We start from the raw sequence: 15759 nt of genomic DNA on the forward strand, positions 1-15759 counted from the left end.
ACTAATATTAAAAATTAAAATCTAGTTTTGATTGGCTCGTTAAAAATTTAAGTATTTTTAAATTCATGGGTCTTGATTTTGATTCAAATTTGAATTTCAAAGCTTAGATCTAAGATATCTTCTCTTGAGCAAAAAAACATTATTGTTCTTAGATATTTAATTAATTTATTGATGACCTTATTGACCTTTACCTAATCAGCTGTTCAACCATTAACAATTGCTGAACAATACAATAACAATTACTACTTTCATACTCATTACAAATTAAATTATTCTATATAATTCTGTAATTCTGTCCCTTTGTTAAAGGGGCTTATTATATCCTTTAACAGGGAGCTTTTCTTGTCATTGAGCTCGCGATAGATCATTAAGGGTTTTATAACTCTTCTCGGCTCCTCACAGCATGCATATGCCCTTAGGGCAGCCCTTCCTGTATCCTACCAACTTTCATATTTCCAAATGTAAACCACGCTTTAGTACTTCTCTAATTTTCTATTTAAGAGATACGACTCTGTCTCGAAATAATTTTTTTCATTATAAAATTTATATTGACTGAAACTGGCATTAATTGTTTCATCCTATTGATAATATTTTTACATATCTGGTATAATGGTGCGTCATTATTTACAGAAAGATGTGCCGGAATTTTATTTAAAATTTCCGCTTGAAGCATTCTAAGCCTTTGAAATCTAACTTCATAGGCTATGTTCAGCTCTCTGCAACAAAGATTTTTTTTTGTTTGCCTTATAATTTGTATGTCTTGATTTGTATGAATACTATTCATTCATTGAATAGTTTTTGGGTTGATTTATATTTGATTTTGTAAAGGTTTTTTTTTTGCATAGTTTGATTTTCAATCACTTTGTAGAAATCAATCAATCAATCAATCAATCAATCAATCAATCAATCAATCAATCAATCAATCAATCAATCAATCAAACAATCAATCAATCAATCAATCAATCAAACAATCAATCAATCAATCAATCAATTATGTGGATATAGTAAGGACAATCGTAGAGCCAAATCTGATCCAGTTTGCAAGAACCACTTTTTTGTCATATTTATGGAACCTCATTTATCCCCGGTAAACAGCTGAATTTAGAATATATGATATAATATTTCTGAATAATCTGTAAAAATATTGTGAATATTAAAAAGAATGTTGAAACAGGAAGCGATAAGTTAAATGAATATTTTATACGCTCTAAGGCGCATAATGCAATTTACCAAACTTGAAAGGCTAAAACGTAAGCAACATCACTGGGTCGATTGCATGATGAACAGAGATACCAGCAGGGTTGCATTCCCAGGGTCATTTATCAAACCCTAGACAGTCATTTAGTTGATCTACAACAGGTAGTTGGGAGGTCTCACGTACAACCTACCGATAGAGTCATTCATCTTTTGGAGAAATGGTCTGAAGGAATTTCTTTGGAATTTATAGAACAAACTACTTCATGTACAGACAGGCAAACGTTTCTATTTTTCATTTTCTCGTATTCTACTACAATTAGTAACTAGAATACGAGAAATATGAAAAGATTGATAGATTTTTCAAGTGGAACTATCCAGAGAGTTTCTCGAGCTCGGAAAAGTGAATTTTTACAAATTTGTATGCATGTTTGTGGGTTTCAGTTTTCCAATTATTTATTTATCAAAGAATTTTCTAGAAAATATGGTTAAAGATCAGGCTGTTCAGGTTATCATTTCCACAAATTTCACCACTTTATCGCCTGCAACAAAATTTACAAATTTGAGAAAAATCAGCTGATTGTTTTCTATTAACGATTTAATTTAAATATATAGGTTTCATACAAATAAATTATACCACTTTTACTTTTTTAACGTTTTCCCGGTAGTTACAATTAAGGGAGGTGAAGTGAAAAGTAAAAGTAAAATATTACTTAATATTTATAAATATGGTGCAGTGGACGGAGGCGACTAAACCGGGGGAATCGAACCCACTAAACCAACAATACATCTTAGCTTTGCGGGTCTAGCCTATAACCGCCTAACATACTTTACTATAAATTTCTCATATTAAACATTAAATAAAATCCAAGAGCTAGACTAGTACCGCAATACATCTTAGCTTTGCGGGTCTAGTCTATAACCGCCTAACATACTATACTATAAATTTCTTTTATTAACCATTAAATAAAATCCAAGGCCTAGACCGGGGGAATCGAACCCACTAAACCAATAATACATCTTAGCTTTGCGGGTCTAGCCTATAACCGCCTAACATATACTATAAATATACATATACTATATATAACTTCACTATAAATTTCTCATATTAACCATTAAATAAAATCCAAGGCCTAAACCGGGGGAATCGAACCCACTAAACCAACAATACATCTTAGCTTTGCGGGTCTAGTCTATAACCGCCTAACATACTTTACTATAAATTTCTCATATTAACCATTAAATAAAATCCAAGGCCTAGACCGGGGGAATCGAACCCACTAAACCAACAATACATCTTAGCTTTGCAGGTCTAGTCTATAACCGCCTAACATACTTTACTATAAATTTCTCATATTAAACATTAAATAAAATCCAAGGGCTAGACTAGTACCGCAATACATCTTAGCTTTGCGGGTCTAGCCTATAACCGCCTAACATATACTATAAATATACATATACTATATATAACTTCACTATAAATTTCTCATATTAACATCTTAGCTTTGCGGGTCTAGCCTATAACCGCCTAACATATACTATAAATATACATATACTATATATAACTTCACTATAAATTTCTCATATTAACCATTAAATAAAATCCAAGGCCTAAACCGGGGGAATCAAACCCACTAAACCAACAATACATCTTAGCATTGCGGGTTCTATTCTCTAAACCGCTCGGCTACCGTGGCGCCTAATATGACAAATACTGGTGTTTAAAAAAGACCAACAGAGTTAGAACCTTAAGAATAATAGTAAAATAAAAGCCATGTGAACGTTAATTTTTGTTATTTTCATCTCAATAGATTTGCATCCTCATCTGTTTTCTGGTTAATTAAACTTTTAGCCAATAGAAGCTGTAATAACTGTGCCTAATTTAGGGGAAAATTGTACAGTAAATAATGTAGTACTACAGCATTTACTTTCTATAAAATGCCACGAATTAGAAGCTCTATAAAAAACAAGTTAATCCATGGCATTAACAAAACAAATTTAGCGTGTAATTGTAATTGTTTAATAAAACTAATACTGTAAATTAATGCTAGAAATAGGTAGTACTACAAACTAGTGTAAACTGTAAAATGTTAATATTGAAATAATGTTCGTTTAAACAGGTGTACTTACACTAAGTTTGGCATAATAAACAGAACAAAGGGAAATGAAACCTGTAGGGTATATACCAGAGGCGGACCAGGTTGTTTAGCCGGTGCACGCTCCGTTCCCCTAATAATAGACCCATTACAATTAAACATACAAGCATATCTTGTGGTTTACTTTAACCAGTCAGACAAACATACAAAACTAACTCTCGTTTGCTAAACATGGTCATTAATTAAATGGGGATAATTTCAACTTGGTTACTAGCTAGTGAAATGTGATGAACAAAATAATCGAGTCTGAATATGCACGGGAGGTGACCCCTGATGGGAGGTGGTATTTTATCCAGAACACTTAATTTCAGATAAAATCGAAAATTGCCTAAAATAAATTCTAAAGATTTTTCTATTAATAGAGAAATTAATCGATAGTACAACATGTAACTAACTACAGACGACTCTAAGGGAAGTTGTTTCGAAGTTGAATCGAACCCACTAAACCAACAATACATCTTACCATTGCGGGTCTAGCCTGTGACCGCCTAACTTACTTTACTATAAATTTCTCATATTAACCATTAAATAAAATCCAAGGCCTAGACCGGGGGAATCGAACCCACTAAACCAACAATTCATCTTAGCTTTGCGGGTCTACCTAGACACCGGGAATTGAACCCACTAAACCAAAGGTTGGCAACCTATTTTAAGTAGAGGGCCATTTCTTCTTAAATAATTTTAATAAATCTTACCAAGAGCCGCTAGGATGATGGAGTAAAAAGCTCTGTAGATCATTTGTATTCACAATTTATTATTTTATTGTATTCAGTAATATTTAAATGTTTTATACATTTATTTTCACATATTGCAATGTAAATAAACAAATAAATAATAACTAAACCTGTGTTTGAATGAAAATGGCGGCATTCCTATATATTGCGTACTGTATTTTAATATAATTCTATTCAATTTCAAACCAATCAAATTTAAAATTCTTTTTTAAAAAATATCTTTACTTTAAAAAATGAAATTTTCATTTGTTTCAATAAAATTGAAATATACAATTTATTTTAGACAGGCTGAAGAGCCACAAAATTTGGATAAAGAGCTGCATGCGTCTCGCGGGCCGCGGTTTACCGACCCCTGCACTAAACCAACAATACATCTTAGCTTTGCGGGTCTAGCCTATAACCGCCTAACATATTTTACTATAAATTTCTCATATTAACCATTAAATAAAATTCAAGGCCTAGACCAGGGGGAATTGAACCCACTAAACCAACAATACATCTTAGCTTTGCGGGTCTAGCCTATAACCGCCAAACATACTTTACTATAAATTTCTCATATTAACCATTAAATAAAATTCAAGGCCTAGACCAGGGGGAATCGAACCCACTAAACCAACAATACATCTTAGCTTTGCGGGTCTAGCCTATAACCGCCTAACATACTTTACTATAAATTTCTCATATTAACCATTAAATAAAATTCAAGGCCTAAATCAGGGGGAATCGAACCCACTAAACCAACAATACATCTTAGCTTTGCGGGTCTAGCCTATAACCGCCAAACATACTTTACTATAAATTTCTCATATTAACCATTAAATAAAATCCAAGGCCTAGACCAGGGGGAATTGAACCCACTAAACCAACAATACATCTTAGCTTTGCGGGTCTAGCCTATAACCGCCTAACATATTTTACTATAAATTTCTCATATTAACCATTAAATAAAATCCAAGGCCTAGACCAGGGGGAATTGAACCCACTAAACCAACAATACATCTTAGCTTTGCGGGTCTAGCCTATAACCGCCTAACATATTTTACTATAAATTTCTCATATTAACCATTAAATAAAATTCAAGGCCTAGACCAGGGGGAATTGAACCCACTAAATCAACAATACATCTTAGCTTTGCGGGTCTAGCCTATAACCGCCAAACATACTTTACTATAAATTTCTCATATTAACCATTAAATAAAATCCAACGCGTAAGACAGGGGGAATCGAACCCACTAAACCAACAATACATCTTAGCTTTGCGGGTCTAGCCTACGTTATAACCGCTCGGCGAATATTTTACACAATTTTATTTTATTCAATACGGAATGCGTATTAAAGAAATTTTTGTAGTAAATTTAGAAATGTATAAATATATGAAGTTTGAAGAAGACATTTGAATTAATATCCATCAGTGCGCGTGATTTGAATCAATATTAGCTCCGATCTACAGGTGTCCTGGCCACCTTGCCACAGGTGGTAAAGCTGGAGCTTGAAATTAGTTTTTATTTCCACTTCATAAAATAAAGAAAAATAAAGAAAATAAATTAATACCATTAGTAATATTATTAGTTTTATTATTATTGTTATTATTATTATCAACGTACTATTATCTCTTTATGTGAGGGAGAGGTCGCTGTGAAGAAAAACTATTTTTATTCTGTACACTTGTTATTCATTTCTTGTTCTAAACTGAAAACTCTTCTCGTGGTACCAACCACTGGGTATGATGCTACATCCGTGGTGGCTGTGTGTAGCTCATTAGCCAACACATACAGACTTCCTTCCTCTTTCATTACCAAACAGAAAAAGGGGGAAAACGCGCATTAAAGCTTTTACAATCCCTGGTTATTGCCAACTCAGTTCCCTTCCAACCATCTGGCCTTCCAGTTACTGTCCCATTAGTTCCTCTGGGTACCGCTTCTTCTTTTTTTTTTTTTTTTTTTGGATGTCCCGGTATGTGTTGGTAGCATCTCTTTTGTATCTGTTTTAATTACTCGCTACTTTGTTGCTTAGATTACTTCTCACTTGAAATCCCCGCCCTTTCTTCTTGTCCTTATACTTCATTACGTACTTGATGACCCTAATTTTTAAATCATCCCGTAATTAAAGTGAAATACAATTTCCGGCTGTTCGTGTTCTACTTTTCTTTTTTTTTTTGGATGTTCATCAGGAAAGGCATTTTTTTTTTCAGCATTTTCAGTCCCTCTGCTAATTTCGACTGGGATTGAAGTTTCGACTAGGAAAATACCGCCTTCAATATTCCACAATTTGTAATGGAAATAAATAATAAGAAATAAATAATATGATAGCAAATAGATAGTAAAAACACCTTTTACAAATTCATGAAAGCGAAAAGTTGATTATGAGACGCAAATCTTGAAGCCCTTTCTATTGTTCAACAGTTTGAAGATGTGCACAACTAATTAAGGTAGAAAACTTAGCGGTGACGTCGTGGGGTTGGCAATTTGTATAGGTGTTGGCATTTTGTACGTTATAGATTGTGTCGGCTTGCTGGCTGGAAACAACCAACTGTCTCTCTCTCTCTCTACATATTTCCTGTTTCGTTTCCATTCCCCTTACCAAAGTGGAAGTTCCAACATTGTTATTGTCTCTTCTAGTAACTCCATTATGACGATGGAATTGTTGTCAAGCGAATGGGAATATTCTAGACACTTGGGGCTTTTGGTACAGCTGGTTCAAAACCTTATCAAACTCTAGTGGTTAGCGGTATGAAGGCAACACTGGTGTGACATATACTCGCCTACTTTGGTATCACAACTACCTACCCAACAACTCTGGTTTTACCTATACACTTACGCCGTCCCCAAAACAACCCAACAATAAACCTACTATTCAAAAACCTACACTGAAACACTAAGGTGTTTTTAACGTTTAACTTGACACACTTCATGGCCCTATCTATTGACCTAAGTGTGAGTTTAGAGTGAAATGTTTTATCTATTGTATGTGTCAAATATTCTACCAACAGAATGCCACGTTGCTAAACAATATCTCCTTCTCAACAACACCTGAGAGGGCCTATCTCTCTGTCTCTCCGGCCCAACTAACCGGAGCCCTAGAGCCCTAAAACAGCCGCAAGCCCAGTAGTACCTGCACACACAGTCATCTCTAACCATGGTGAAAATGAACATTCTGTGAAAGGATGGGAGGATTTGCAAACTGTCATACTGATAGCGAACCACACACACAGCCTTCAACATCATGGGTGTGAGGCACACGCTTAGTCCTACTCTACTTCCGTTTCATTTTCACCCCCCCCCCAAAATCTATCTTTTCAAACTCACTTCCGGTACTTGCAATAAGAAAATAACAAACATCAAAGATTAAAAATTTGGTTAGCTCCGCAGAGATCGTTTTCGGATTTTCATCTATCAGCAGAGCTATTGTTTAGAGATATCGATTACACTCATGTTACTGTCTCACTGTTACACTTTCTAACTCAAGGCAGTGGTTAAATTAAGTAAAGAGAAATAAAAAATATATAAAAAAAAACTGTGACTGCGTCATGGACACGGCCGTGTGTTGTACGTGAATACATTTACGTAACGGGTTATATTTTTTATATAAAATATTTTTATTTATGTAATTAGGATGAAATCAAGGAAACAAATCGGACGATCGAACACAGCCTTTACAGTCCGTTGTCGATGTAGAAGCGACTTTCATCATCCACTTGCATAATTTCAGCTGCAGATGTACTGGACACCGTCGTTGATCCGCTCGGCCGTATTCATTCTTTTACGTTTTACGGCACAGCTTGACTCGGTCATACGGTGTTTTATTATTACCATTCGATTGTTCTTGAGAAGCCCTTTCCAACCGTATACGATCTCTGTATTTGGTTTTGGCTTTTCGACGTATATAGGCCGACATTATATATTTTTGATAATATATTATACCTTATTATATTCACTGTCATTATTTTACACTAATGTTTTATATACAATCGATAGATTGTGACGACAGCTGACGATTAAAACTTAGTAGCTTCTCCGAGTGAAAAGTTTTACTAAATTGCAAATCTCGATACGCAGCAGCAAAATGTTCTCAAAATGGCGGCGCTTCTCTCTCCACCGCGCGCGATGCGTCACAGTCCTCGTTTATCGTAATGAATTCTTTGATCCTTTAGCTATCCAGTGGTCTAATTTAATTTTGGATGTAGACGATAGATTCGAAACTATAATGCCAAACTGTATCCCCCCGATTTTGTTATCATTAGGTTTTTTGGATTGCCTCCATATGATAGCAAATTTAAAGACGTATTCACGTCAAAATTGTTTTAATTTATAATTTCATTGATTAAAACCCATATTAGGGCTAACTACTAGGCAAATTAGGGTACCTGGTGTACGACTGAATAGAAATAAGTACGTTTATAATTAGAAATTAATAATTATTAATAATATATGCATTTCATTACCACAAAAGAAAAGCAAATGAAATTAGATATTTAATTAATTTTATTGGTAATACGTACCAATGGCCATCATTGTATTATTAAATTTTAGAACATTTATATTGAATTTCAAATTAATATATAAATTAATATGGCCAATTAAATTAATAAAACTAAAGTCAAATATTTACTGTAGTGTCAACAAATATTATTTCGTTATTCAGTTTATATATAAAAATTTATTGTTCTTTAACAAAAATATTAAAAATCGATTGTTCAGTTTCTAAAAAATTATATCGCGAAAGGGCAGAACAAAAGTATACTTTGTTCTTGAATTTAACAATTATTGGATAATTTCCAAAACTTATCAAAAAAGATAAACACTGAAGATACTAAAAGAAAGTAAGCAACAGCCTACATGATAAAGAGTGTTTACCAGAAAAGAACAATTACAAAAAAAATGCACTAAATATTTTTCAGATTATCGTATTATTTTTTTAAACCTTAAATATCTAACGGAAATGTGACCTTCCAAAAAAAAATTAAATAAAGGAAGTGAATAGTAAGTTATTGGCGATTGAAACTGCATTTTCTCCGTCCGTCGATTTGTCTGTCACCTTTAAAAATGCTACATACGAAAACGCAATTTGATTTGAAAAGACTATGGTTGTAGATGTGTTGTTAGCTGTAATTGAGTTTGATGTTGAAGAGTTCGCCCACAAAAAGGAGATTTAAGTAGCTGTTAATTTATAAGCATCTTCAGAATATTAGTGATTTGATTAGGGAGGCTGAAGGGCTGAAATAGAATAAAAGATGATGTCACTGACTAAGAGTAGAATGGCTAGCATTATCATTAACTTAGGAACCAGCGTAAATTACTATAACTAACTAGGGTAAACTAGATATAAACTGTATTTAAAAGAATTGGCCTAAACTGAATGACGAGTAGAGTGACGTCATGAAAGAGAGTGTAAGAATGAATCCTCAGCGAGTGAATGTAATGCCTAGATGCAATTGAATGTCCTTATATACTCTTGGGCAGCTTCTATTATTCTGAGCCTATCCAGACTTTAACCTTCTAAACGAATTGGCCTAAACTGAATGACGAGTAGAGCAACGTCGTGAAGAGAGTGTAAGAATGAATCCTCAGCGAGTGAATGTAATGCCTAGATGCAATTGAATGTCCTTATATACTCTTGGGCAGCTTCTAATTGTTCTGTGCCTATCTAGTCTTTAAACCTTCTAAAAGGATTGGCTGAACACTGAATGACGAGTCGAGCAACGTCGTGAAGAGAGTGTAAGAATGAATCCTCAGCGAGTGAATGCAATGTCTAAATGCGATTGAATGTCCTTATATACTCTTGGGCAGCTTCTATTGTTCTGAGCGACTCTAGTCTGTAACCTTCTAAAAGAATTGGCTGAACACTGAATGACGAGTAGAGCAACGTCGTGAAGAGAGTGTAAGAATGAATCCTCAGCGAGTGTATGTAATGCCTAGATGCAATTGAATGTCCTTATATACTCTTGGGCAGCTTCTAATTGTTCTGTGCCTATCTAGTCTTTAAACCTTCTAAAAGGATTGGCTGAACACTGAATGACGAGTCGAGCAACGTCGTGAAGAGAGTGTAAGAATGAATCCTCAGCGAGTGAATGCAATGTCTAAATGCGATTGAATGTCCTTATATACTCTTGGGCAGCTTCTATTGTTCTGAGCCTATCTAGTCTTTAACCCTTCTAAAAGGATTCACTAAATTGAATGACGAGTAGAGTGACGTCGTGAAGAGAGTGTAAGAATGAATCCTCAGCGAGTGAATCCAATGTCTAATTGCGATTGAATGTCCTTATATACTCTTGGGCAGCTTCTAATTGTTCTGTGCCTATCTAGTCTTTAAACCTTCTAAAAGGATTGGCTGAACACTGAATGACGAGTATAGCAACGTCGTGAAGAGAGTGTACGAATGAATCCTCAGCGACTGAATGCAATGCCTGGTTGCGATTGAATGTTCTTATGTACTCTTGGGCAGCTTCTATTGTTCTGAGCCTCTCTAGTCTGTAACCTTCTAAAAGAATTGGCTGAACACTGAATGACGAGTCGAGCAACGTCGTGAAGAGAGTGTAAGAATGAATCCTCAGGGAATGAATGCAATGCCCTGAATGCAATTGAGTGTCCCGTAGTCTGGCGCCCTTATATACTCTGATTCTTGGACAGCTTACATAGTTTTGAGCCCTACCTCCAATAAATCATTCAAACCACTTTTACCCTTTTTAGCTCCTGCAGCCTAAGTTAGTGAGATGGTCATGAAGTGTTTTCCGGAAACGAAAGAAAGGCTGTTTCTTCTTTAAAAAAAAAAAAGGTTCTTTCTCCACAAATTTACCGGAAACAGCACCATTTTTTTGAAAAGTAAATATGGAAATAATGTCATGGCGTGTCTCTGAATAACTTAGAAGATAACGTGTTCTGTTTGTAATATTTTTTTTTTAGTATTATCTGAAATATTTAAAGTGGAAAACTGAAATAACGATACTGTTGTGATATTTCCTCTCTATTAAGCAAATTACTCTAACGTTTTTCTACAGAAATAAAAAGATTTCACCACTTCATTGACTGAAACAAGTAAAACAAGTCTTAGAGCCATTGTAAGTTGTAAAACTTGAGTCTGATTATAAGAAATTTGCTTACAAAATTCTCTAAATCATCTGATTGCTCAGTTTAATTAATCTTCAACATGTTTGTAACCTGAGAATTGATAAAGATTTTAGAAAAGAATTCCTTTTGTTTTGTAGCGTCCTTCCTTCTGAGATAATGGCCACAGTTTTAAAACATGATGATTCCCACTCGAAATGCTCGCGCATTGCTTCTAAGAACCATTGACGATGCCCGTATTTTTATGATTCACATTTTTTACGTATAAAATTACAATACTTGCAGCAAGAGATAGGTAAATAAGTGCGTCACTATAGACATTTCAAAAAAAGTCACCCCAGGATACAAGAATAATTTCAAGGGAAATGACGTCATGCTCCTCACCCTATTGTGTATAATCAAATCAAAACAATAGGGGGCAGGCGAAAAGATGAACTTATAAAAAGTGGTCTCACGCTCACATAGCCCTTATATTAGGTTATTTACTTAGTTGTGGTTCAGTTGACAGTACTGAGTGCGCAGCATGAATCTGTCAGCCGGCGGTCACCAGACACAACAAAACTCGGTGTGGTTGGTCTTTATAATTAACTTAAAATTATGTTGTCAACGTACAAAGTGCGTACTCTCTCTACTTTATTAACTAAAACCTGCAATCATATTAGGACCTACAGGAAACCAAGTGTTCCAGAGTGGGGGAGAGGTAAATGTGTGGTTGTGATATTGTTTACACACTTGTGGGAAACTTAATTCTAGATCGACTTCTATTCCGGGCATATGACGAAGATATAACAAAATTTTCTAACCTTACAAGAACGTCTTTAATAGCTATTAATTCTTGCTAAATTAAGTTCAGATTCTTTTCTGATATCATTATTTCATTATTATTAATAATATTATATAATAAGTGGTAATCTTAGGGACAAGCAACAGGTTGTAACAAAAAAACGGGATTTTTCCTTTCATTTACTTGAACGAACTGTTAATGTAAACACAATGTTGATACTGAATAGGCACTCGAAGCCACCACAAACACGCAAGAAAAGAGAGCGGAGAAGAGAAGATATTCTGTTGCATTGTGAAGAGATCTTAGAGATTGATACAGATGGCTGTGCTAGATTGGCCTGTACCGCTGCTGTGAGGTACTGAAAGCAATGATCTTAAGCCAGCTGAGAAGATCAACATGGAGGAGCAGGTAATTTATGGGGGGGGGGGGAATGCAACGTACTTTATCAAGAAAAGTATGGCGACCCTTTTGGCAGTAGGAAATTCCAAGATAAAGCGGTCTCTAGTTCCGTGATATGCCTCAACTTATCTGCAGCTTCTTTAACTAGATGGCATACACGTAAAACACTCGACATACCTAAATAAATCTATAATTTCAGGAACCTTAAAGACATTAAATGATCACATTTAGGACCAGTGAGAGATCCCTTAATACTCCTCTTCTATCTCCCTCTGAAAACCCTTTTATACCCTTTTATTTATTCCAGGTTTTTTTTTCCTGTTGGGATTTAGAGCTGATTTATGGCTGTTCAATTTCTACAAATGAATCTTATTGGCCTATAAAATACAAACTAAAGTAATGCCTATATTTTCAGGCAGGCTTTACGTCCAAATACCAAATTTAGGTGGCGGGGACGGAGGCGACTAACAAACATACTTTACAATAAATTTCTCATATTAACCATTAAATAAAATCCAAGACCTAGACAACGGGGATCGAACCCACTAAACCAACAATACATCTAAGCATTGCGGGTCTAACCTACCACCGCCTAACATACTTTACTATAAATTTCTCATATTAACCATTAAATAAAATCCAAGACCTAGACAACGGGGATCGAACCCACTAAACCAACAATACATCTTAGCTTTACGGGTCTAGTATCTTAACCGCTCGGCTACTGTGTCAACAACAAAAAAAAACTTCTTCTATAGCCTCAAAAATTAATACACTGAAGTTATGAACCTCTTTCCTCGCTCTGCTTATAGCCTAGAACTCGCCATTTTAGGTCACCGCTTGGATCATTCCAGATCCATGGCTTATTTCTTTTTTTTTTAAGCATAAAAAGTTCGGTACTCTGTAGGAAGCTGAGAGCAATTTTGTTTGCAATTCTTTGCCTTCAAAGAGATTTCTTAACAGTCTTATTATAAATTATTTATCTGTGTTTCAAATATCCGTAGATATGCTTAGTTTATTTACAAAATATTTGCAATGTTATCAACTTACAGCAAGAAATGATTTGTTTACTTTTTCTTTCGTGAAATCTTACTTCTTTAAAAATAACACTTTTTATATTTGATAAGATATACTGACGTCAAAGCTGATTTCCAAAGCTCTACGTTTTTCCATTCTAAAAGAAAATTAAAAAAAGAAAGAAAACCTTTTACCAGAGGAAAAGCGGAAAAGGTGTCGAATAAAAAGAATTATAAATAAAAGTATCCTTTACTTAGTGACTTGAAGTTTTGTATCTTATTTTACGTTCTCTTATTTCTTTCTTTTTAATTTAGATTCTAGATAGAGGGAGCTTTTTTTTATTTCCTCTACATTGCATGACCCATTTCAAGGTCATTTTAAATTGTGACTGTTGGCGTGACTTAATACATATTTATTAGATTCTTAGTAAGGCGGCTTGGTAGCTGAACGTTTAGAGGCGAGGCCCGCAAGGCTAAAAAAAAAGTGCTGAAAAAAATTGTTCATAGTTTTTTTTGGTGGCTGATTCATTAATCCAAAAAGGAAGAAAGACTATTGCGAATTGTAGTCATAATTTCTTTATTTTTGGCCAAGCTTTTGGCGTAGAGACTACGTTGTAGAGACTACGTTGTAGAGACTACGTTGTGGAGACTTCATTATTGAGACTACGTTGCAGAGACTACGTTGCAGAGACTACGTTGTAGAGACTGTATTGCAGAGACTACGTTGTAGAGACTACGTTGTAAAGACTACATTGTTGAGACTACGTTGCAGAGACTACGTTGCAGAGACTACGTTGTAGAGACTACGTTGTGGAGACTTCATTATTGAGACTACGTTGCAGAGACTACGTTGCAGAGACTACGTTGTAGAGACTAGGTTGTAGAGACTGTATTGCAGAGACTACGTTGCAGAGACTACGTTGTAGAGACTACGTTGTAAAGACTACATTGTTGAGACTACGTTGCAGAGACTACGTTGTAGAGACTACGTTGTAGAGACTACGTTGTAGAGACTACGTTGTAGAGACTACGTTGTAAAGACTACGTTGTAGAGACTACGTTGTAGAGACTACGTTGTAGAGACTACGTTGTAGAGACTACGTTGTAGAGACTACGTTGTAGAGACTACGTTGTAGAGACTACGTTGTAGAGACTACGTTGTAAAGACTACATTGTTGAGACTACGTTGTAGAGACTACGTTGTAGAGACTACGTTGTAGAGACTACGTTGTAGAGACTACGTTGTAGAGACTACGTTGTAGAGACTACGTTGTAGAGACTACGTTGTAGAGACTACGTTGTAGAGACTACGTTGTACAGACTACGTTGTAGAGACTACGTTGTAGAGACTACGTTGTGGAGACTTCATTATTGAGACTACGTTGCAGAGACTACGTTGCAGAGACTACGTTGTAGAGACTAGGTTGTAGAGACTGTATTGCAGAGACTACGTTGTAGAGACTACGTTGTAGAGACTACGTTGTAAAGACTACATTGTTGAGACTACGTTGCAGAGACTACGTTGTAGAGACTACGTTGTAAAGACTATGTAGTAGAGACTACATTGTAGAGACTACATTGTAGAGACTACATTGTAGAGACTACGTTGCAGAGACTAGGTTTGTAGAGACTACGTTGTAGAGACTACGATGAAGAGACTACATTATTGAGACTACGTTGTAAAGACTATGTAGTAGAGACTACGTTGTAGAGACTACATTGTAGAGACTACATTGTAGAGACTACGTTGTAGAGACTACGTTGCAGAGACTAGGTTTGTAGAGACTACGTTGTAGAGACTACGTTGAAGAGACAACGTTGTAGAGACTAGTCTTGTTATTTTTATTAACAATTATAATATTTTTTTTACATTGTTACAGTCAAGCTTGGTGTGTCTTCTCTCCTGACTGTTTTAGAGTAACTAAATCTCTTACGAACCACAACAGGCTGTGGCTAAATCGTAAAAGTCTCTGTTCGCTGGGGTAGCATAAACAGATCTCTTTTACACGACTTGACAAAACATGGCAGCCAACTTCCAAAAATGTTAATTTATACAATACAATTCGAAACTCTAGAAACCACAGCGAAACGAGTTTTTTTCTTTTGTTGTAGTCTAAGAAAACGATTGGAAACAATTGAACTGCACGCATTCAATGGGTACATCAACATCAATCGGGCAGCTTCCCTCTCATTAGAAGGAAAGAAAAATACTAGCAAACAGATTAAAATGTCTTAATAAATCGATTCAGAAATTCGATTTAATAAATCCAACATTATTGATTTAAATATACATTTACCTGTGTAATGGTTTTGTTTACATACATATATTTGCGTGAATTAGCATAAACAAATTGGTTGGAGGCGGCATAGGATTGGATAGAAGGCCCACACTTGGGTACATACAGAATGAGCTGA

The 15759-nt window shown here is 35.2% G+C and overlaps 1 protein-coding gene across 4 annotated transcripts in view; it reads right to left on the reverse strand.

Moving 5' to 3' along the window:
• rsh (Rap GTPase activating protein radish) overlaps positions 1-15759 on the reverse strand; it is a 310270-nt gene that overhangs the window by 180249 nt on the left and 114262 nt on the right. The window lies entirely within an intron of this gene.

This window comes from Rhodnius prolixus, unplaced genomic scaffold (genome assembly GCF_049639745.1).
Source record: "Rhodnius prolixus isolate KJV_2025 unplaced genomic scaffold, Rpr scaffold_3, whole genome shotgun sequence".
NCBI classification, from domain to species: Eukaryota; Metazoa; Arthropoda; class Insecta; order Hemiptera; family Reduviidae; genus Rhodnius; species Rhodnius prolixus.